The sequence below is a fragment of the Natator depressus genome, chromosome 3, assembly GCF_965152275.1.
Source record: "Natator depressus isolate rNatDep1 chromosome 3, rNatDep2.hap1, whole genome shotgun sequence".
Taxonomy (NCBI): domain Eukaryota; kingdom Metazoa; phylum Chordata; order Testudines; family Cheloniidae; genus Natator; species Natator depressus.
In genome coordinates, this window is record NC_134236.1 from 77,306,924 (window position 1) to 77,329,267 (window position 22,344).

The 22,344-nt window shown below is 44.5% G+C and overlaps 1 protein-coding gene across 3 annotated transcripts in view; it reads right to left on the minus strand.

Annotated features, from left to right (window-relative positions):
• ASCC3 (activating signal cointegrator 1 complex subunit 3) overlaps positions 1–22,344 on the minus strand; it is a 513,547-nt gene that overhangs the window by 47,533 nt on the left and 443,670 nt on the right. The gene's annotated exons all lie outside the window — the stretch shown is intronic.

Genomic DNA, 22,344 nt, shown 5'->3' on the forward strand with positions numbered 1-22,344 from the left:
AGTTCAATGCTGCTTCTTTAGGAGATCCCGGTAAGTTTTTAGGAAATATTTTTCCTAAAATGTATTCTCTAATACCAGCTAAAAATTAGTAAAATAAATTTCTCACATAAGTAAACTGAATCTTTAAATAAAATAGAACCCAGAAGAGGCCATAGGGTGCATAAGAGGAGGTTACTTAGCTGCAACTGGAGGTTATTCAAAATGTGGGGTTCATATATGTATTCCAAATGCAGGGGGTGCGCATGTGCGCTATGCGCTGCAGTGTTTCAGCAGCAGTGTCCATTGAGCTGCATGTGTATCTTATGTTGCCATATGTTCCAGGCGAGGTTTCAAGAGGCTATGAGGAGCAACACGGTCACCCTCAGAGTCTGCAGCAGAAGGGATGGTGGATGGGTACTGGAATACAAATAGGGACCACACACCTCAAAGAACTTCCAGTTACAGGTAAATAACCTTCTATTCTTCTTGAGTGATGGTCACTATACAAATTCCAAGCATGGGTGAGTATGAAGCAGTGATCAGCTTGGGTACAATAGAAAATGCCTGCTGCAGGATGGCATGTCCCACAGTCAAGTCTACAGCCACCCACTGGTCAATGGCCTAGTGCACTGTGAAGGTGTGGATGGAGCACCAGGTCGCCACGTGGCAGATCTTATACCAGGGGACATCCGCCAGGGAAGCAGAGGTGGTTGCATGTGCTTTTGTGGAGTGGGCCATGATCCTGCTGGGTGGTGCGGCGTGGAAGCGGACAAGAGGCAGGAACATGTGGCAAGTCAGATAGACTGTGTGCAACTCCAAGATGTTGATGTGCATGCACTTCTTGGGGTGTCCACGTCCCTTGCGTGGCATGGCCATCTAGGTGTGTGCCCCTTCTTGCTAGGGAGGTGTCCATGGCAAGGGTGGCCATAGGGACAGGAGTGGTGAATGGGATGCAGTGGCGCACTTTGGTGGGATTGATCCACCTGGTGAGGGAGGCATGGACCCAACTTGGAACACTCAAGGGCGAGTCCAGGTGCCTGATGTGGGGCCTGCAGACTGAAAGGAGCCACAGCTGTAGACAGCGCATGTGGAGGTGAGCATGCAGCATCACATGGGTACAGGCTGCCCTGAGTTCTAGGAGGCAGAGACAGCAGTATATTGTTGTGCACAGATTGCAGCGCAGGGCTACCACAAGAGCCATGAGGGTGGCAAAGCGGTCTGCTGCGGGAAAGGTTCGCGCTGCTACAGAATCCAGCCGGGCTCCAATGAAATGGATCGTCTGAATCAGGAGAAGAATGAATTTCTCCTCATTGACACAGACACCCAGTGAGGTGAGGAGTGAGTGGAGAGCAGCGACGGAAGCCGCTGTCTCAGTGAGGGTTGATTGCACCCTTCGTTAGGAGGGTGTCCGCCTTGTGTTGGAGGAGGGTGTAATGGGTGAGACTCCCTGGAGGCATTGGAGGGAGGGGGGGCCTCTGGTGGGAGGAGAAGGTGAGAAATTCAGAGTAGCGGTGTCATACGATCTGCAGGACCCAACGGTCCATGATGATCTTGCCTCAGTGGCAGGCGAACAGGGTAAGATGGCCCCCGAAGGTGGTAAGGGGGGGCTGAGGCGATGATGCAGGGAGTTTGTAGCTCTTGACTGACGTGTCAAAATTAGGCCTTCATGTGGTGCTGGGGCATGGCGGAGGAGGTAGTGGTGGCCAATGGGCGCATGTGCTGGAATCTGGGCGCCGTTGGGACCTGGGTGTAGGTGGGCAGGTATGGGGGGGTAGAGGCTCGGGCAGAATGGCAGATTAGGTTGCTGGTGATGGGGGGCCAGACTGTAGATCCGCTGAGACTGGAGGGTCGCCCTTGAGTCCTTCAGTGTCTTGGAAGAGAACAGTTTGTCCTCCTTGAATGGGAGATCCTGGATGGTGGACTGGACCACCCTAGGAAAGTTTGAGGATTGTAGCCAGGCCTCTCAGCATATAACATTAACCACGCCCATGGCCAGGGAGCGGGAGGGTGTGTCAACCGCATCCACTGCTGCTTGTGGGCATACTTTGGCCATCAGGCAGCCTTCCCCTACCGGGGCCTGGAACCCGTGCTGCTTGTCATGCAGGAGGTCCTCCAAGAACACTGCCAGCTTGGCATAATTATTAAAATCGTACTTTTGCCAGCAGAGCCTGGTAGCCTGAGATGTGGAATGGCAGGGCTGCAGAGGAGTAGAGTTTATGGCCAAGCAGGTCCAGGCATTTCACCACCTCATCTGGCAGGGTGGAGTTGGAGGAGTGCTGTCTTGCTCTTTCTGTTGCCACATGCACCACCAGTGAGGCTGGGGCAGGCTGGAAGAAAAGAAAGTCAGCTCCCTTCGATTGCACAAAATAATGGCGTTCTGCCCTGTTAGGGGTTGGGGCACAGGATGCCAGCGTGTGCCAGACCTCCCATGGGGGTGGAGGATGGCCTCGTTAATGGGCAGAGACATGTGTGCTGGCCCCACAAGGCTGGAGAATGTCCAGTAGCTGATGGGGCTGGTCCTGGATATTCCTCCAAGGGAATACCAAGATCAAGGGCCACCCCCTGCAGCAGATCCTGGTACTGGTGATGACCATCAGGAGGCGAGAAGGTTCGGGGGTGGGAGGGGAAATCCGAGTTTTGCCTGGAGAGGAGGATGCTGCTGTTGGGACCAGGGCATGCTCCGGGTCCTCCTCTTAACTGTTCTGGTGGAGGGGCATGGATGGAATGGTGCGAGGCTGGCGGAGATGGGTACAGGCAGTGGTATGTATCCCACGTGGCCATGGGGTAGGGTCCAGTGGATACTGCAGACCACAGGAACAAGGGTACCACTGAGGCAGGACTGTGGGGTAGCCCATCTGGTACAGTGGATGCACCTGGGAGTCTGAGCTGCTCCACCGAAAAGTCTTCTGAGTCCAAAGAGGCCTTCAGCAGTGGCGGGGCCATTGGTGCAGGCAGTCCAGCGACGGCTGGGTGAAGATCTTGGCCTAAGAGAAGTGGTGTATCTGCTGGTGTAGGTGGTCATGGAGCCAAGAGAAGTGGGGAGGATGGGTAGGGCAGATGGAGGTGTGCCATCAATGGTTCAAGCTTATCTGGATGTCCAGGGTGGAGGAGAGAAAGCAGGAGGGAGAGTGTATGGATCAGAGTATGGGGACTCCCACTGAGATGAAGAAGCATGCCTCAGAGGGCTGCCACATTGCACGGCCGGTGTGGGGGTCAATGGTGCTGGAGCCTCCTTCTTCCGCTTGGTCTTGCCCACGTGTGGCGTTCAGGGGAGTGGTGAGGTGGGTTCTGCACATGACATCTCACTCAACCGGGTACGGCTCAGGGAGGAAATGCTGTACGTCGCAGCAGTCCTTGACGGGGACCTGTGGCGATGTCCATGGGAGCGCTTGCGGCTCTCCTTCTTGCCTTCGCTGTGTTTTGGCGGTGCCGCCGGATCAGGGCGGGAGGTAGAGAGTGGGGTGCTCACTGCTGGTGAAGGGCATTGTACTGCTGGTTCCGCCAGTCCAGGATTTGATGCAGCAGGGGATCAGAGCACTTCCTCCACGAGGAATTTGCAGAGGCACAAGAGATGAGCCTCACCGGTCCGTAGTGGAAAAGACCTGCAGGTGTCACAACAGTCTGCTGGATGTGCTTCCCCCAGGAAGTAGAGGCAGCAGCTGTACTTGTTGCTGAGAATAAGTGAGGGCATGAAGTACAGTTCTTAAATCCCGGGACATGGGACATAGCCCCTGTCAAATTTGGGGTGAGCCCCAAAAGGGGCAACTCTCTACACTAACTACAGTGTACGATGAAGACAACTAACTGTATATAACGGACGGGTCTCTTGTAGAAGCTACGAGCGTGAGGAGAGAAGATTCTGACTCTGACCACGTGGTGGTAAGAGGGAACTGAGTATGCATCACCCCACACGGCCTCTTATAACTTTGCCTGGAGCACATGGCAACATAAGATGCCCGTGCGGGTCATTGGACAGTGCTGCTGAAAACTTCCAGCTCTGGCACACAGTATGCATGGGCACCCCCACATTTGGAATACATATAGGGACCATCACTCAAAGAACTAGAACATTATGGTGGTGTTGTGACCTTAAAATTCCCTTTCTGTTCCCCATACATTGCCCCTTTCAGCAATGCCAGTCACAGGACTGAGATGGTATACCTTTGTTAAAGATAAGCTGTAATTCAACTTAAAAACTTGAAGTTGCATTATTGTGTATCAGTAAGTTTATGAGCAAGTATCTGTAATGGTTTAAATTAAAAAAATTAAGACAAAACCATGAAAGCAAACATCAGAATGATACAGCATGTATGTATGTTCTTAATTAGTTACACTTATTCAAATCATGGAAAATAAATATGATCACAGTTACTGAGGACAATACAACATGGTATAAATTGACAGCCAACTTTGATAAAGTGACTCCTCTCCAAAATCAGCCAGGAAGCATTTATATAGTTGTGAATGTATATTTGTGGCACTTTAAAAATGCTGATGTAAGAAGAGAACTTTCTATTGCAAGGCATTACATTTGTCATTGCAAATTTAGGATGAAAATTTCAAAGTTGCTTAAGGGATCTGGCCACTAATTCCCATTACTTCCATGGAAAATGAACATCAAAATCTTTTCCATGGTTTCTCAACTTTGGCGTGGTAAATAAAACCAGTCGCACCCACCCTTCCCTTTTTATGGTCAGCTAGGATGGGGACCTGAAACTCTCTCCTCTTGTAACATGAGGTCTTACAACATGAAAAAGGCTGAGAAGTTCAAGTCGCTTTGAAATATCAGCCTTAATATTCAAAAGTATTTCAGTGCATGACATTGACAATGTGATAATACACAATTAAGAAAATCTCTGTGAGTATGCATTGAAATATGATTGTCATGAGACAAGTAAATTTCCCTAGTTCCATTGAGATTTGTCCACATTTTGAAGATGAATTTGGCTGAATTGACTGTGTTGGCTCAGGTTTAGCTAAGCTGCTGACTGAGATGATGCTAGTAATAAGTCATAATAGCAGAACTGCAGAAGAGACCGTTCCTAGCAGCTGTCTCCAAGAAAGAGATCAATCATTTTCTGTTTTAGGCTTTGATCCTGCACTGGGATCCTTCAGTGCAGATCCCTGAGCCAGTGGGACTCTGCTCAGAGGAAGGGATCTTCATTAGATATCTTGATGCAGGATTGGGGCCTTACACCATCTATACACTAATGTTAATCAGTAAAAGCTCTATGTGTTGAAAAATAGATTTCAGAGTTGCTGACCTGTGGCAGCTTCCAGATTAGGGAACCACAGATTCACATTGGTGCATTTTTCTACAAGATTAAACTCTCTGGATCAAAACAACTACGTGATCAGAGAAGAAAGGGAAGAAAAGCATGAATACCTGTCATCATGTGGTAAAATCACTAGCAGCCTCTGTTCAAGAGAGGCTCATGCCTGGAATAACACAAAAACAATGTAAATTGGGAGAAATATATGGAAAACTTGGAAGGTAATTACTTACACAGTGTCTGATTAGCAAGTCAGTGCTACTGCTCTCACTTGCAGGCGCACAAAATTTACTCAAAAATAGTTTAAAAAAAAAACAGTAAGAACACACACACCAAAAGCTGTAAGAGGAAGTGACAGCTGCTGCAACTAAATTTATTAGGCCAGAACCTTAGCTGATTAAAACTGGCATATCTCTACTGACTTCGATGGAGCTTTGTAAATTTGCACCAGCTGAGGATCTGGCCCAATGTTCTGAAGAACTCATGAGATGCAAACTAATGCTGAGGCAGGAGAGACTGAAGCTGGCAGTGGGGTAACTGTCAGGGGAAGACTGTTCTATCTTGTCTTTCTCTCAGCCTGTAAATATATGAAGAAACAGAGTTAAATTGTAAGGGTATCATCTGCCAAAACTGACAAGGAAAGATAACTAAGAATTAAAAGAGTTACAAATATGTTGGCACTGGTGTAAAGTTTCAAGAACTTCTATTAAAAGAGAAAGAAAATAGAGATTTTCCATACCAGATGTCTGGGAAGATCCCATTTGGATTTGAGCTACTTAAATTTGCAATCATGTATTTATACATCTAACAGAGCTTCTGTTTCCCCTAGAATCTGAAAATTAACTAGCTTTGTAGCATCTTCCTTGATCTGCCACCCGTGCCCTGAGGATTAGAGACTCCACCTGAGCTTGTTTTACAAGCATAACAGAAAAAATTAATCTCTGCTGGCAGCAATCCCACTGGGATACTGATGAATAATGATATCCCTCTCTTGCTGCCCTCTCAGTCCACTAGAAAAGCCACTCTAACCCAGCAACGTGGAAACTGCTGAAACCATTCCAGCTGTGGATTAGTAGACAGTCAAGCATCCATCTGCTCTGTGTGAATCAAGAGAAAGCAAACATACATTCTTATAGCTAAAGTAGCTTTCACCATTAACATCTTATAGCACCATGAATAGTAAATATTAAGATAATCATATACAAGAGAATAAATTAATCCACTACCTACATCTAAATTTGTTTACATTTTCTTTAGTACTTTTAACAATGACAAACATAGCTTGAATGTCGTGTTAGTAACCTACAGTGTATCATAAATTAAGGGATTTAAGACATAAAAGGAAATGTCTCAAGACTTTGTATTTCAGTTATACCTGCAAATGTATGTGCGCTCCCACTGAGAGTACTCACATACACACACATTAAATAAATACATGCAAGTACAAATGCCTCACCTCAACAGGAAAAGGGCTGGGTAAGACCTACTGTGGGAGGGAATTTAGCTATTCCTCCACCCTTCTGGGGGAAGGGGGAGAGGGGCAGGAGCGGGGGGAGAGAGAGAGGCTTGATGGGATATTTTTTTCCCCCTGAAGGTTGGCAAATTTGAAGATTGTCTCTCTCCATTGGCTCCCCACCTTTTCCCACTTGGGCAAGAAGGTATTTTACTCCTAAGCTCTTGTTTATAACCCTTTGTGATGTTGCAAGCAGCAAATATAGGATGGAGTTGGCCAGGGCCATAGCAACTGGCTCAGGCGATTCTCTGGCACATCCCATGTTGGCCAACCTGGTAGGGCGCTGGCTCAGTCTAGTGGTGTCTTGCAGGCGGCCTTTTGAGGAGTGACTGGCCTCAGATGGTAGCAGGATTCATGCTGGCGCAGGCAGAGGTATCCACAGTGGTGGGAGGTAGAGAATCCTTCCTGATTCTTGCCTTGTTTCCAGTCCTGCTCCCCTGAGGGGAAGCAAGAGAAGGGCAGCCACAATGAATCCATATCCAGTAGGGCCTGTTGGATCTGCTCCTTGGACAGTTGGTGTGTCTCTGCCAGGTGGAGTGGGTGGTAATCTGCTCCCACTCCAAGAAATATGCTCACAAATACCCATTTGCAGCCAGAATTATCTAGCTGTATGCACAAGTTACCTCGTTTCATATCAAAGAAATATTTAGACACTAAGAACTGAAAATCAGGCCCACAGTTTGTTATTTTTTTGGAAGGGGCCTAAGGCATCAAAGACTTGTCTCTTCCAAGCCTGCTTAACTTTGTTGGGTACATGCCAACTGGTTCTGAAATCCTCAGCAAATGGACTTGTACTTAAATTGGGTCAATCTGAGCAATGACCTTGGTTTTTTTTCCCATACTCCTTTCTCCTAAGACACGATTTTTTCCAAATAGTAATTCCTCCTTCTTTGTGTTCACTGTACTCACAGAATACTCAGTCTATTGGCTAACCAGTCTTTCTTCTCTGTATTTGTTCAAGTCACCACTGCTCCAAGAAGTGAGGTGATTACAACCCAAACCAGGGTCCCTAATATGAGAATGCACTGCCAGCATTTATTTGCCTGTCTGTTAACAGATGATGGCACCTGTCTAGTAAAGATTTTTCTAATTTATTATCATAATCTGTTTGATCAGTAAGATGAAATGACTGCACAGGAGATTTGGGTACCCATATCTACTCATCCAAACCAATTCTTCTAGCAGGGAGTGCCAGATTTATCCACAGTACCGATGTCTGTTACGGACTTAAAGATACATCAAATTATGAAATAATAATGCACTTCTTTTAAAAAAATTACTTTGACAGACATAAAAGAACAAACATTTCAGGTGGGTGGAAAGGCTGCTGAGGTGAAGCAAAATCTGGATCTGTTTGTTCACTAAAAGCACTTTTACTATAATGTACTTCTCACAGGTACATACACAAACTCTCTCTATTTTTTTTTTTTTTACAACCTTAAGCACAATTTTTGCTTTTTGGTTGCAGGAAATGGTCTACATTTTATTTTAACATTATGAATGGTGAAAAGTGTTGTAATAATTAGGAATTCTGGGGAACTGAGGACATCTCCCAGTACCAGGCCCGATGCGAATCAAAGATTGCTTTCTCAAAATTTTGTCTCTGATACTAAACAACCCAGCAGCCAGAAAGGCTGAATAAGAAAAGATAACGAATGAATGAGAGTGAGAAGTATGAATGTTAAATAAAGACAATATTAGGGTCATTTTAATTAAGGGCCAATCAACATTTCTTATAAAATCCTTCTTTCCTGAATACCTTTTAAACTACTGATTTACATCATCACATACAGGATATCAGTTTTGTATAAATGTTAGTAGTAATTATTTGAGCAAAATTAGTTTAGCTTCTTTGTCACCAAAACTGAGGTTCTGCTCTGAAAAGTGACTGTAAAAATGGCACCTTCTTTCTTGTATCTATTCAGACTAATAGCGGCTTACTTCACAAAGCAAAAAATATATTTTTCTTTTCACTCCTGTCAGCAATGCAGAGTTCACACAACTAACACTAAGTGACCTGGATTCCATTTTTAATAATTAGATCGAAATGCTTTGACAAGAGACCGTTGTACCTACACTGATACCTTAATTATGACTAACTGCCATGCCAAGTGCCAGACTGTAACTGAAGACATACGCAATACAAACACAAACCTGCACAGGGTCAAATTGTCTGCAATTTTAAGTAGACAGTTGAACCAAATCAACCAAAACCAAACCAGTTCTTGCTGAACTTGCCTCAAGAACATTTGAGTTGATGACCTCTCCCTGCAATGATCTGTCATGGCTGGCAGCTACTGGTAAAGTCTAAGGTGATGTAAATAAATGAAAGAAGGTTCATGTCTAAAGTAATACACTGGCTATCTGTGGCCAGGCAATGGCACAGTTTGGTAAGCTGAGCCTTCATGAGTATTTGTACAGATAGACTCCTCCAATCTGTTGCAAATGGTGTGGCCCCCTGCAAATGCTGGTACATACAGATCCACTGAGCATATGCTACTTGCGATGGTGAGTCATTTGATTCAGCTGCTCTTCTGGATCATGTTTCCTCAACAAGGACAATCTGCCTGGGCATAAAAAAGCTCATACACAACAGCATGAAAACAGTGACGCAAGTATAAAGGTGCAGTGTGTCTCTGGAACTCCCTCAGGAAAGTGAAAACTTGTTCATGAGGCAAATGATCCAAAATCTGCCAAATGAGGATAGCAGACAGTGAGAAATTCCTTCCTGACCTCAGAGGTGGCTGGAATCTAATACCAGGTGTGCTTGAGGGAAACACAACACAAAGAAAATGAGCCAGGGAGGGAAAGCAAAGCTCCTTTTTTTAAAACCACCAAAATTACCCACTGGTGAGCACACACGACCACCACAAAGGAAAACACAACAGATGTGAGAACAAGTATAGGAAAAATTCCCAGGTGACGAGAGCAGGAAAGAAGTTTGTTTAATCTAGTAAGGCCCCTTTCAGTAGTTCTGCAAGGGACATCCCTGGCCATTTAAACTAGCCCACCGGCTGGCTTCCAGACTGACAGCTGCCACTCACAAAGGACCAACTCTCATCTCAGCTTAATTCTCCCTCCATTTAAGAGCATTGCTACAGGCCTAACCACTGAAATGGGAAGAAATACCTTCCCTGAAACCAAATAGATACCTGCAAGACAAGCGTAGCACGCTCAGGATTATGGGATCACTTTCAGAAAGAGAGCCAGGAAAACAGCAATGGCTGCCCCATCAAGTCTGACCACTGCCTGATTTGTGCACACAGGTGCACGACACATTAAAATACTTGATTTGAAAGAAAGAAAGACAGAAAGAAAATACTTCATTATCACAAGCTACTGAAATAAAATGATTGACCTGGATAACCTGGGAGATTAACCCTCAGAGCCATACAATAAAACATACTGTATGTTACGTCCACTGAGATTGTATGTATACAACTAATGAACAAACTGAAATTTAACAGTGATTTTCACATATCAACAATAAGACTGTATAGTAATTTAACAAAGTGATGTGATATTCTCTTTCATAAGATTTTTCCCCTTAAATACAATAAAAACAAAAAATTAAATTAAATTAAATTATGCTATAGTAATGGGGAGCATTTATCCATTTTACAGCCTTCTGTCTAGGCACTAGGAAGCATATAGTACAAACCTTTCACTATAAACAAATAATTTAATTGATTCTGTAGGTTTAATTTTAACTTTGCTTGAGCATTCTTTCTAGTTTTTTTAAACCCACAAGGAGAAACAGATATGGAATTACATAATTTTAACAGAAGAAAAAAAGTTTGTTTATCATAGGTGAAACAGTGAATGTCTATAGGACTAATGGGCTCACATTTTATTTCACAAATGCCAGATTTCTTCTTCTGCTTTTTAACTTATAGCACAAGGAGGGAAGAGCTAAGAAAAAATACAATATGCCACAGTCAGCCAGCCATGAGTGGTGGGCATTGTCATTTTGATTTACCTACTGATTGTGCTTTGCTGGGAAGGCAAGCAGCACCAGGTGTTTTTAGTTTAAAGTTAGCTCCAGAACTAAAAATCAAACAATGATGGTATTACTTATGTCTGGGAGACACTCAGAATTGAGGTCATCAGACTAGAATGCCTGCAGTGAAAAATTCACTATGCCATCTTGTTTGGAAAAATGACTATGTTCAAGTACTACAGAATGAGCTGTGTTCCAAGCTGCACCATCTACTGGGACTAGAGAAAAACAAGGTAATTCTCATTTACGAATTAACTCCCTGTTTTCTGTTAAAAAGTATATGTTACTAGGGCTGAGCTAGAGATCGCCAAAGAGATATGAAAATCATGAAATATAGAAATTGTAGTATTTTGTTTTCCTTTCGTGAGAGTGATTAAATTTATTTCTACTTGAGAATAGGACTTTTTTTTTTTTTTTTTTTTTTAGTGAAAATGGACTCATTAAGTAATTAATATAGATATAATTGGGGTAGTGACCTATAGACTCCAACCAGGGATCAGGTCTCCACTACACTAGGCACTGCACAACTGAGTAAAACAAAGACCAGCCTCAGAGAGTTCACTGTCTAGGACGATGACGATATGCCACAGATGGAAGGGCAGACAAACAATGGACAAGATAATAGTGAAGATAGGTACTTTTGCCCTACAGTCTGGCAGACTGTAACCACGGTGTCAGCACATCCACAATCCACCCTGAAGGAGGACAGGATGTGCATACACCACCACAGACGTCCACGACAAAACTGCAGCCTTAATTATTCATCGTTTATTGTCATGCTCTTTGGAAAAAATTATGATTACAAATTAAAGCTCTGAGCCTACAAATGGATCTGCGTATGTGAACACCTAATGAAAGGATATGGAGAGAACATGATGTATACAAACTAAGGCCCTGATCCTGCAAAAGCTTATGCATGTGCTTAACTTTATGTGCTGTGAGTAGTTCATTGAAGTCATTAGAATTAACTCCCAGTATATGAAATCAAGCATATGCATAAACCTTTACAGGACTAGGGACTGATTGCTCTTTCATGTGAAATGAAGTTTGAGTGGTAAAATATATGTAACCAACAGTTCCCCTACACCGAAATCCATTCCTAAAAACAACAACATGCTGGAAACAGTCAGTTTTAGATGTATATCCATAAGAAATTCACAATAGTACCTTTACCTCTTTTGAAACTGATCAATACATCAATAAGCATCTCTTAGAACCTGACTTGTTTTGTAGAAGTGATCTGATTTTTCATGAATAGATTCAGAGAACAGAAGCAAAAATGATTTAATAAAATTATGGCTTATTGCCTTAAATCCTTAATGCCTTATACATTTTTTACTTGCTAACAACAGGGCGGGACCAATAATGTTTTTATGGCTTCTTGTGGAGAAAGTAAAATGCAAAACTGTCCACTTTTTTGTAGAAAATTATTTCACAAATCATTAATTTCTTTCCTCCCAGCTAAGCAAAACTAGTCTCAAAAGGTTCTTGCTAAAAACTGGACATGGGCAGTAATAACTTACATATTGATACAGTGTAAGGTTCCAGTTCTACAATGAAAACTTACTCTAATACAGTCCTGCAAACACTCACAAATGCTTAATTATGACTAGAATAAGATTGCCAAGGACATGCACTAATAGTGACATACAGAATATAAAGAATGGCGGTAAAAAACCAGTGAAATAAACCCTAAAAACAGAAAGTCATAGCAGTTGTTGAAACAGGGGGAGGTGATCATAGACCTTTTCTGTTTTAACTGACTTCCCACCTATTACTGGTACTTACATACCAGGAAGTACAATAGCTGTCTCACTAGCCCACCCAATCTAGTACCACAGCCAGTGCCAAGTTTTCTGCCTAATTCCAAGAGGTGTAACCCAGTACAAGCTACTGCAACAGCATATTGCCAACTTCAGGCAGAGAGATAGTTGTTGGATATGTGGGCACTTGGAGGATGAATTGATGCTTAAATCACAGGAAGAAGGGCTATAACCCCACATTTACAGCAGAGTTCCTACTCACTGCTGTGGTCTTTTAGGATTATAAACCTCCAGGATTTAAAGTAGAAGAAAAAAAAGCCTGCCCTGCACAAAATTTGCATTTGTTTGGTAGATTTTAATTTTTATATTTTTTATACTTTTGACAAATATCAATATTTATTTTTAAGCTTTTTTATCTATTTAAATTTTCACTGTTGCAGGAAATTATGGGGGAGTCAGACAGTTGGGGGAGGCTAGACAATTATTTAATGATAGTTGATGCCGAGATTCAAAAAGTTAAAATGCTGTAACTGTTAAAACAAAAATTGTCAACATCAGATGCCAAAATATACAAAGTAAATATCCTTAAATCAAACTCTAATAAGTTATCAACTGGCATTTTTCTTACTTTGCCTATCTATACATTTTGATTACCACCAATGGAATTTTTTTTTTTTTCGGCTTGTGTGTGCATCCTGAAATTGACATTCACTAACATTTACCAATAAAAATCTAATCCTTCCACGCCTACATTTAAGGTATAGGAATAAGCACAGATGAGCTCCCTCTTGTGGGGAAAACACAGAAAAACAGAAATGAAAGAGCAAAATGACAGGCAGCGAAGCAAAGGAGCTAGAAGATGGCAAGAAAAAAGAAAAAGTAGTGTAAACTGATCAGAGGTCTTTACAAAAAGGTAAAACCTGTGTCCATTTGCCCAGCCACATAATCACATTAAGTCAGATAACTAAGCACCATCCTGCAGCTGTTGGAACTATTCATGTAAGTCAGAGATTCCCAAACTTTTTATTTTTGCTGTGCCCTCTTTTGGAGATTCATGTCCCTTGAGCACCTCACTCAGCACAGGGGAAAGAGGGGAACCCTTCAAGGTGCTGAGTTTGAAGTCCATGCTAGGGAGTGGGATGGGGGTGGGAAAGAAGAGATAAATCCCCATGTGACAAGAGAGCCTCAGGGCTCCTCCCCTGCGGAGGAGGGGAGCTGCTAGAGCAGAGGGGCCTGTGGCGACATGTGCATGGATCCCATAGGTTCGGCTCTGGGCAAGGGGTCCTTAGGGCAGGGGCAGCTCCTCAGCCTCACAGATCTGTGGAAGTCCAGGGTGACTGGATGAGGCAAATCCAGCATCTGGGCCCTTCAGTGGGCAGCCAGATCCAACCCCAGGGACCGCCCCCTGCCTTGCCCCCTCCCCCGGCACAACGTCCAGTCTGGATCCTCTTAGCAGCTGTACAACTTCCTTGCCTCCCCTTTGGCCTCCATCTCTCCCTGAGAGAACTACCACCTCCCCACACCTGCCGCAGGCTCTGCTGCCCTGTGGCAGCTCCCCAGGGCTGGCCTGTTTCCACCCAGCACAGCCCGCATCTCCACTACGCCCAGATCCCTACTCTCCAAGAAGATTATAAGGTGGTTAGAAAGCTGGCTAGATCATCAGGCTCAACAGGTAGTTATCAATGGCTTGATGCCTAGCTGGCAGCCGGTATCAAGCGGAGTGCCCCAGGGGTCGGTCCTGGGGCCAGTTTTGTTCAACATCTTCATTTGGATGATGGGATGTATTGCACCCTCAGCAAGTTTGCGGATGACACTAAGCTGGGTGGGGGGAGGGAGATACACTGGAGGATAGGGATAGGATCCAGAGTGATCTAGACAAACTGGAGGATTGGGCTAAAAGAAATCTGGTTGAGGTTCAACAAGGACAAGTGCAGAGTCCTGCATGTAGGACGGAAGAATCCCATGCACTGCTACAGGCTGGGGACGACTGGCTAAGTGGCAGTTCTGCAGAAAAGGACCTGGGGATTGCAGTGGACAAGAAGCTGGATATGAGTCAACAGTGTGCCCTTGTTGCCAAGAAGGCTAACGGCATATTGGGCTGCATTTGTTGGAGCCAGGGGTGGCGAGTTTTATGGGTTCGTGGTGCTTGTGCTCCACCAATATGAGAGCACAGGGACCCAGCTGCATCAAAGTTCGGAGCTGGGTCTCTTCCCTGGCTTCGTCAACTGCCCCTGTGCACCTCCCCCAGAGTGTCACCCCGGCCTCGCCTGCTACCCCTGGGCAATTTAAAAGGGCCAGGGGTCCCCGCCGCCACCATCGGCAGCGAAACAGGGCTAAGGTGGCTGCCTGCCCACTTGCTTGCTTGCTCTGCTTCCAGAAGCAGCCGGCATGTTCCTGCAGCCCCTGGGGGTGGGGCACATGTCCGCATGCTGTCCCCGCCTCGAGCTGCAGCCAATGGGAGCTGCGGGGGCAATGCCTGTGGGCAGCAATGCATGGAGAGCCCTCTGGCCCCCCACCAAGGAGCTGTTGCCAGAGGGGGGTGTGGGTCACTTTCGGGAGCCACCAAGGTAAGTGCTGCACCTCTCACCCTCTCCCGCACCCCAACCACCTGCCCCAGCCCAGACCCCGCACCCAAACTCCCTCCCAGAGCCCATCTCCCGCACCTTAACCGCCTATCCCGACTGAGAGCTCACACCCAAACTCCCCCGAGAGCCTTAGATGGGGTTGGGGGGCAGGACTTGGACCCGTTCTGGGCACCACCAAAAATTATACAAACCTGCCGCCCCTGGTAGGAGCATTGCCAGCAGATCGAGGAAAGTGATTATTCCCCTCTATTCAGCATTGGTGAGGCCACACCTGGAGTACTGAGCCCAGTTTTGGGCCCTCCACTACAGAAAGGATGTGGACCAATTGGAGACAGTCCAGAGGAGGGCAACAAAAATGATTAGGGGGCTGGGGCACATGGCTTACGAGGAGAGGCTGAGGGAACTGGGCTTATTTAGTCTGCAGAAGAGAAGAATGAGGGGGGATCTGATAGCAGCCTTCAACTACCTGAAGGGGGGTTCCAAAGAGGATGGAGCTAGGCTGTTCAAGGTGGTGGCAGATGACAGAACAAGGAGCAATGATCTCAAGTTGCAGTGGGGGAGGTCTAGGTTGGATATTAGGAAACACTATTTCACTAAAAGGGTGGTGAAGAACTGGAATGGGTTACCTAGGGAGGTGGTGGAATATCCATCCTTAGCGGTGTTTAAGGCCTGGCTTGACAAAGCCCTGGCCTGGATAATTTAGTTGGGGTTGGACTAGATGACCTCCTGAGGTCTCTTCCATCCCTAATCTTCTACGATTCTAAGAGCCCTTCTCTTATTGCCCACCTCGCATTCCCGGCTTTGCAGTGCATGGCCTCAAAGCTGCGGGTGCCCAGTGTGCCCTGGAAGATGGGGGGCGCCAGCCCCACAGGAAGCGGGGGAGTCAGATCTCAGCCAGAGAGATGGTGTCTGGTGAGAGCACCTGGCGCAAGCAGCGCACAGAGAGCAGGAGGGGCGCAGTAGCAGCAGACAGCAAGATGGCAGCGCAGCACAGCACTGCTTGTGCTAGGTAATGGTAACAGGTGCCCGGGCTGGGGGATAGACTCTGGGACCAGACTCTTCCCATCCATCCTGCTCCAGGTCACACACACCCTCTGATAACTTCATTGTGACCGGGGGGCATGCCCCATTGTTTGAAAACCTATGATGTAAGTGAAGGCTGCAGGATCAGGCCGTATTTAACTAATCTTAATAGTTACCAAGCAGCACTCTTAAGTACCAGTGGTTAATCACTTATTTTACTAACGCTAGTGGACACAAAGACTCTAATCACTGTGTCCTGATTTCTCTGCCATAAATCTGCCCCTGAAGCCAGGAATCAGCTAGCCAGACATTTTCCCATGCGAAGAATCAGGCCCATATACAGAGAAGACACATATCTTCTCTTGAGATCCAGCAAAAGCAACAAAAATGATTTAATAGAATTATAGCTCAATGGCTTAAATCCAAACTTAGATCTCTGTTACACCCTCTCCACCTTTGTTGGGGAATAAAAGGAGACAATCTTCGAACATCACTACAGAGGACTCCAGTCATTCAGTCATAATTCATTAATGTTTTCCCATCAATAAACGATGTAGCAAGCACCATAACACAGCAATGTTCACAACTGAGCTAACTTGGATTGACATCATCTAAAATGTGACCACAGGAAAGTGGGGGGGAGGAGCTCTGCAGGGCAACCTCCTTCCCATTCCCAGTCATGGCAATCAGAAAAACTCTAGGTATGCCAATAAAGGTCAATTATGTAAGGACAAGAATCTGAGTTTCACCTCCCAGCCCAAGTTAAATTACAGATCTCCTGGAAACAAAACCAACTCAATTTCAGCTGAAATCTATTAAATTCAATGTTGATAAATGCAAAGTAATCCACATTGGAAAACATAATCCCAACTATACTTACAAAATGATGGGAGTTTAAATCAGCTGTTACTACTGAAGAAAGATTTTCAGGTCATTGTGGATAGTTCTCAGAAAACATCTGCTCAATGTGCAGCAGCAGTCAAAAAAGCTAACAGATTGTTAGACACTATTTGGAAAGGGATAGATAATAAGCCAGAAAATAGTATAATGCCACTATGTAAGTCCATGGTGCACCCACACCTTGAATACTGCATGCAGTTTTGGTTGCTCCATTTCAAAAAAAGATACATTAGAATTGGAAAAGGTTCAGAGAAGGGGGGGAAAAAGGATGAGTGATATGGAACAGCTTCCATAAAAGGAGAGATTAAAAAGACTGGGACTCTATATCTTAGAAAAGAGACATTAAGGGGAAGATATGATAGAGGTCAAAATATTCATGAATGGTGTGGAGAAAGGAAATAGGGAAGCGGTACTCATCTCTTCACATAGTGCAAGAACGGGGGTCACCCAATGAAATTAATAGGTTGCAGATTTAAAACAAACATAAGGAAATACTTCTTCATAGAATCATAGAATATCAGGGTTGGAAGGGACCTCAGGAGGTCATCTAGTCCAACCCCTGCTCAAAGCAGGACCAATCCCCAACTAAATCATCCCAGCTAGGGCTTTGTCAAGCTTGAGCTTGAAAACTTCTAAGGAAGCAGATTCCACTACCTCCCTAGGTAACCCATTCCAGTGCTCCACCATCCTCCTAGTGAAAACGTTTTTTTCTAATAGCCAACCTAGACCTCCCCCACTGCAACTTGAGACCATTGCTCCTTGTTCTGTCATCTGCTACCACTGAGAACAGTCTAGAGCCATCCTCTTTGGACCCCCTTTCAGGTAGTTGAAAGCAGCTATCAAATCCCCCCTCATTCTTCTCTTCTGCAGACTAAACAATCCCAATTCCCTCAGTCTCTCCTCATAAGTCATGTGTTCCAGCCCCCTAAGCATTTTTGTTGCCCTCTGCTGGACTCTTCCCAATTTTTCCACATCCTTCTTGTTGTGTGGGGCCCAAAACTGGACACAGTACTCCAGATGAGGCCTCACCAATGTCGAATAGAGGGGAACGATCACGTCCCTCAATATGCTGGTAATGCCCCTACTTATACAGCCCAAAATGCCGTTAGCCTTCTTGGGAACAAGGGCACACTGTTGACTCATATCCAGCTTCTCGTCCACTGTAACCCCTAGGTCCTTTTCTGCAGAACTGCTGCCTAGTCATTCAGCCCTTAGTCTGTAGCGGTGCATGGGATTCTTCCATCCTAAGTGCTCTTGTCCTTGTTGAACTTCATCAGATTTCTTTTGGCCAATCCTCTAATTTGTCTAGGTCCCTCTGAATCCTATCCCTACCCTCCAGCGTATCTACCACTCCTCTCAGTTTAGTGTCATCTGCAAACTTGCTGAGGGTGCCGTCCATGCCATCCTCCAGATCATTAATGAAGACATTGAACAAAACAGGCCCCAGGACCGACCCTTGAGGCACTCCGCTTGATACCGGCTGCCAACTAGACATGGAGCCATTGATCACTACCCACTGAGTCCGACGATCTAGCCAGCTTTCTATCCACCTTATAGTCCATTCATCCAGCCCATACTTCTTTAACTTGCTGGCAAGAATACTGTGGGAGATCATATCAAAAGCTTTGCTAAATTCAAGGAATAACACATCCACTGCTTTCCCCTCATTCACAGAGCCAGTTATCTCATCATAAATTATCTCATCACACAACGCACAGTTAATCTGTGGAACTCACTGTCTTGGGATGTTGTGAAGGTCAAAAGTATAACTGGCTTCAAAAAAAGAATTAGAACAGTTCATGGAGAATAGGTCCATCAACGGCTATTAGCCAAGATGGTCAGTGCCAAAACCCCATGCTCTGGATGTCCCTATATCTCTGGCAACCAGAAGCTGGGACTGGATGACAGGGAATGGATCGCTCGATAATTGCCATTCTGTTCATTCCCTCTGAAGCATGCCCAGTAGCCACTGTTGGATGGCAGGATACTGGGACAGATGGATCACTGGTTTGACCCAATATGGCCATTCTTATGAAACCCAAAAAACAAAAAACAGATTATGAGAGTGGGATGCAGGGCTCACAGGAAAGCAACTGTCTTGGTCACTGGGAAGAAAGCTGAAGAAAATCTTGCTTTTTCCAATGACTTTTCGTTTTGAGAGAAGGGACACTGTCAGTGCTATGGATTGAGTGAATACGAACCAGTTTACCATGAGATAAACTGCAGGTTCCCAGTGGTAGCTGTCTGGTGCATAATTTGGAATTATCATTTGTATGCAATACTGGATTGAGGGAAAATATGCCCCTGGAGCTCTTAAATAGAATTGGTGGAATTCACAGATTCTAAGGCCAGAAGGGACCAATATGGTCACCGAGTTTGACCTCCTGAATAAAACAGACCAAAGCACCTCACCCAGTAATTTCTGCGTTCAGATGACAAGAGGCTGTGTAAATTACATGTTGGTAATTTGTCATGAATCAGTGTAACTTCCATTCTAAACCCTCATGTTGATTACTTTCCCTCTTACAATCTCACACTTCTGCTTTCACAGGCTGCAAATTACAACAATGCTCCTTGATGTCTACATTACACCACCACATATGTCACTGCTGAATTTTGCACAATAGAATTAATTTTTGTAAAGTCTGTAGTTCTGAAAGACAATGAATAAAAAAGACACCTATAATTCAATGCTACAGACTTTTGCAGACACATTTTAGAAGAGTTTAAGGAAGTTATTTTTAATTAATGTATTCAAAGGAAGTCAAAACTTTAAAAGTAAGTCACATCAGCAGAATGATTAAAATTATAATCATGTTTTGCAATGTTGACATGCCTTTTCTACTATAGGCTACAGCTTTCAGTGCCAGCATCATTAAGAGATTTTTCAAATTACTTTTTAAATATCCTTTTCTCCTAGGATTTTCACTTACATCTAATTAGACTACTTACCCCATGCCATGCAATTCCCTGTTGCCAAAACTGCTAAATGTTTCAATAAGTAGGAAGAGGGCATCAATGGAGCAAGACAGATGTAATGTTATTGGTTAACAATAGTGGTGTGAAGCAACTGCCTTAATTATAGAGCTCATTAATTCAGTGTTGAGAAAAAACTTGGCGATAATTCTATTAAAATGCCTAATCTTTTCAAGACAGCATCCGATGGTGAAAAACTCATTTTACACCTTTAATAAAGAAAGATGGAATAATAATTTAACTAGCAATTATGAAAACCAACATCTGCATAAAAATAAAGTAAAACTGTAGGCTATAAAAGTTATTCACCATCAACATAATAAGGATTCCATACTTCCCTTGCTCTGTTTTACCTTTCAAGTTTACATATCAAAGAATTTGGACCTTAATTGATTTTATTTTGTCTAATTAGTTTTAAGAATGTAAACAAACATTTTATAAGTTGCAGCAGTCTCTTGGATTTTTAGCAAAACTTTTACGTAGGAATGGGCCTCAGCCACAACGTTTGGTTCTGAAATTCCCCAGAGTTTGAAGGTGTTTGAAATTGGATCGATCACTAACTACCAGGGGTTAGGAAGAAACTTCCCTTTTTACCAGCACCTTGGCAAATAAGGATATGTAGTGGGACCAGCATTATTTAACATATTAAATGAAATTCAATATAGATATGTACTAGGTGATACACAGAGAAGGAAAAATTTAAATACTGATGGATCTCTACGTCAGTGGTTCCCAAACTAGGGGCACCGCTTGTTCAGGGAAAGCCCCTGGCGGGCCGGGCTGATTTGTTTACCTGCTGTGTCCGCAGGTTTGGCCGATCGCGGCTTCCACTGGCCACGGTTCGCCGCTCCAGGCCAATGGGGGCTGCGGGAAGCGGTGGCCACCATGTCCCGTGGTCCGCGCTGCTTCCCACAGCCCCCATTGGCTGAGAACGGCGAACCATGGCCACTGGGAGCTGTGATTGGCCGAACCTGTGGACGCAGCAAGTAAACAAACCGGCCTGGCCTGCCAGGGGCTCTCTCTGAACAACGGGCACCCCTAATTTGGAAACCACTGCTCTACATTAATTGTAATCACTAGGGAAAAACACACGGCAACACTATAGACAGCTCTGTGCCCAACAGTGGAAAAAAACAAACAAAAGGTCAGCCTGCATTAATAAAGGGATAGAGACTAATAATAATAAATATTATAATGCTGTTAGGTAAATCTATGGTATGCCCTCATCTGGAACACTGTTCTTTTGGGTTCCCTAGTAAATACAGGTTTCAGGAGTAACAGCCATGTTAGTCTGTATTCGCAAAAAGAAAAGGAGTACTTGTGGCACCTTAGAGACTAACCAATTTATTTGAGCATAAGCTTTCGTGAGCTACAGCTCACTTCATCGGATGCATACTTTTCCACAGTATGCATCCGATGAAGTGAGCTGTAGCTCACGAAAGCTCATGCTCAAATAAATTGGTTAGTCTCTAAGGTGCCACAAGTACTCCTTTTCTTTTTTCTAGTAATACAGTCTATCTCTCAGAAATAAAAGGCCTACAGAAGGACAATGAGAATGATTAGAGACATGAAAAGTCTTCCACATGAAGAGAGACTTTAAAAGTTTACCTCGTTGAGAGAGAAGCTAACTAAAGGCACATATACGACACACCTCGCTAGCACAAATATAAACAGCACTGTAGACAGTGAGGCGTTGCTTAGGTGAGTAAAGACATGCCTGAACCCTACACGGTTCTCGACACGCTCAAGCAATGTCTTCCCCGTCTATACTGCTAAAAATAGCAGTATAATGTCCTGCTGCCTCCTTGCCGCCGGAGCTCTTCCTTACTGCAGAGAAAGGTGAAGGAGAAATTTCTCCTTCTCTGGCTGGAGGGAAAGGGTCTGGCAAGGGAAGGCAGAAGCGAAAAGCTCCAGCAGCTCCCTGCTGCCTTCCCCCTGCCAGAGCCTTTCACTGGTGTGTGTAATTATATGCTGCAGTGTGGACATAGCCTGCTTTTCTCAGCAGCGTGTAGCTACACATACCCTACATGCTGCTGCCAGTGGTGTGCAGTGTAAACATAGCTGCTGGGGGTATACGGTAGAGGTATAGTAAATACTAAAGAGGAGATCAATCAGGCTTTTTTTTTTTTAATCTCTCCCTCATTGCACAAGAACAAGGGAACATTCCAATAAAGTTAAAAGATAATAAACATAAAACTGATAAAAATACTTTCCCCCCCACCCAAGTGGCAAAGAGCACAGCATCCAATAAAGGATTAGACGTTTACAATATATGGGCTATAACATCCTTGGTTAAAATAGCCAAAATAATACTTATATACATATTTATATA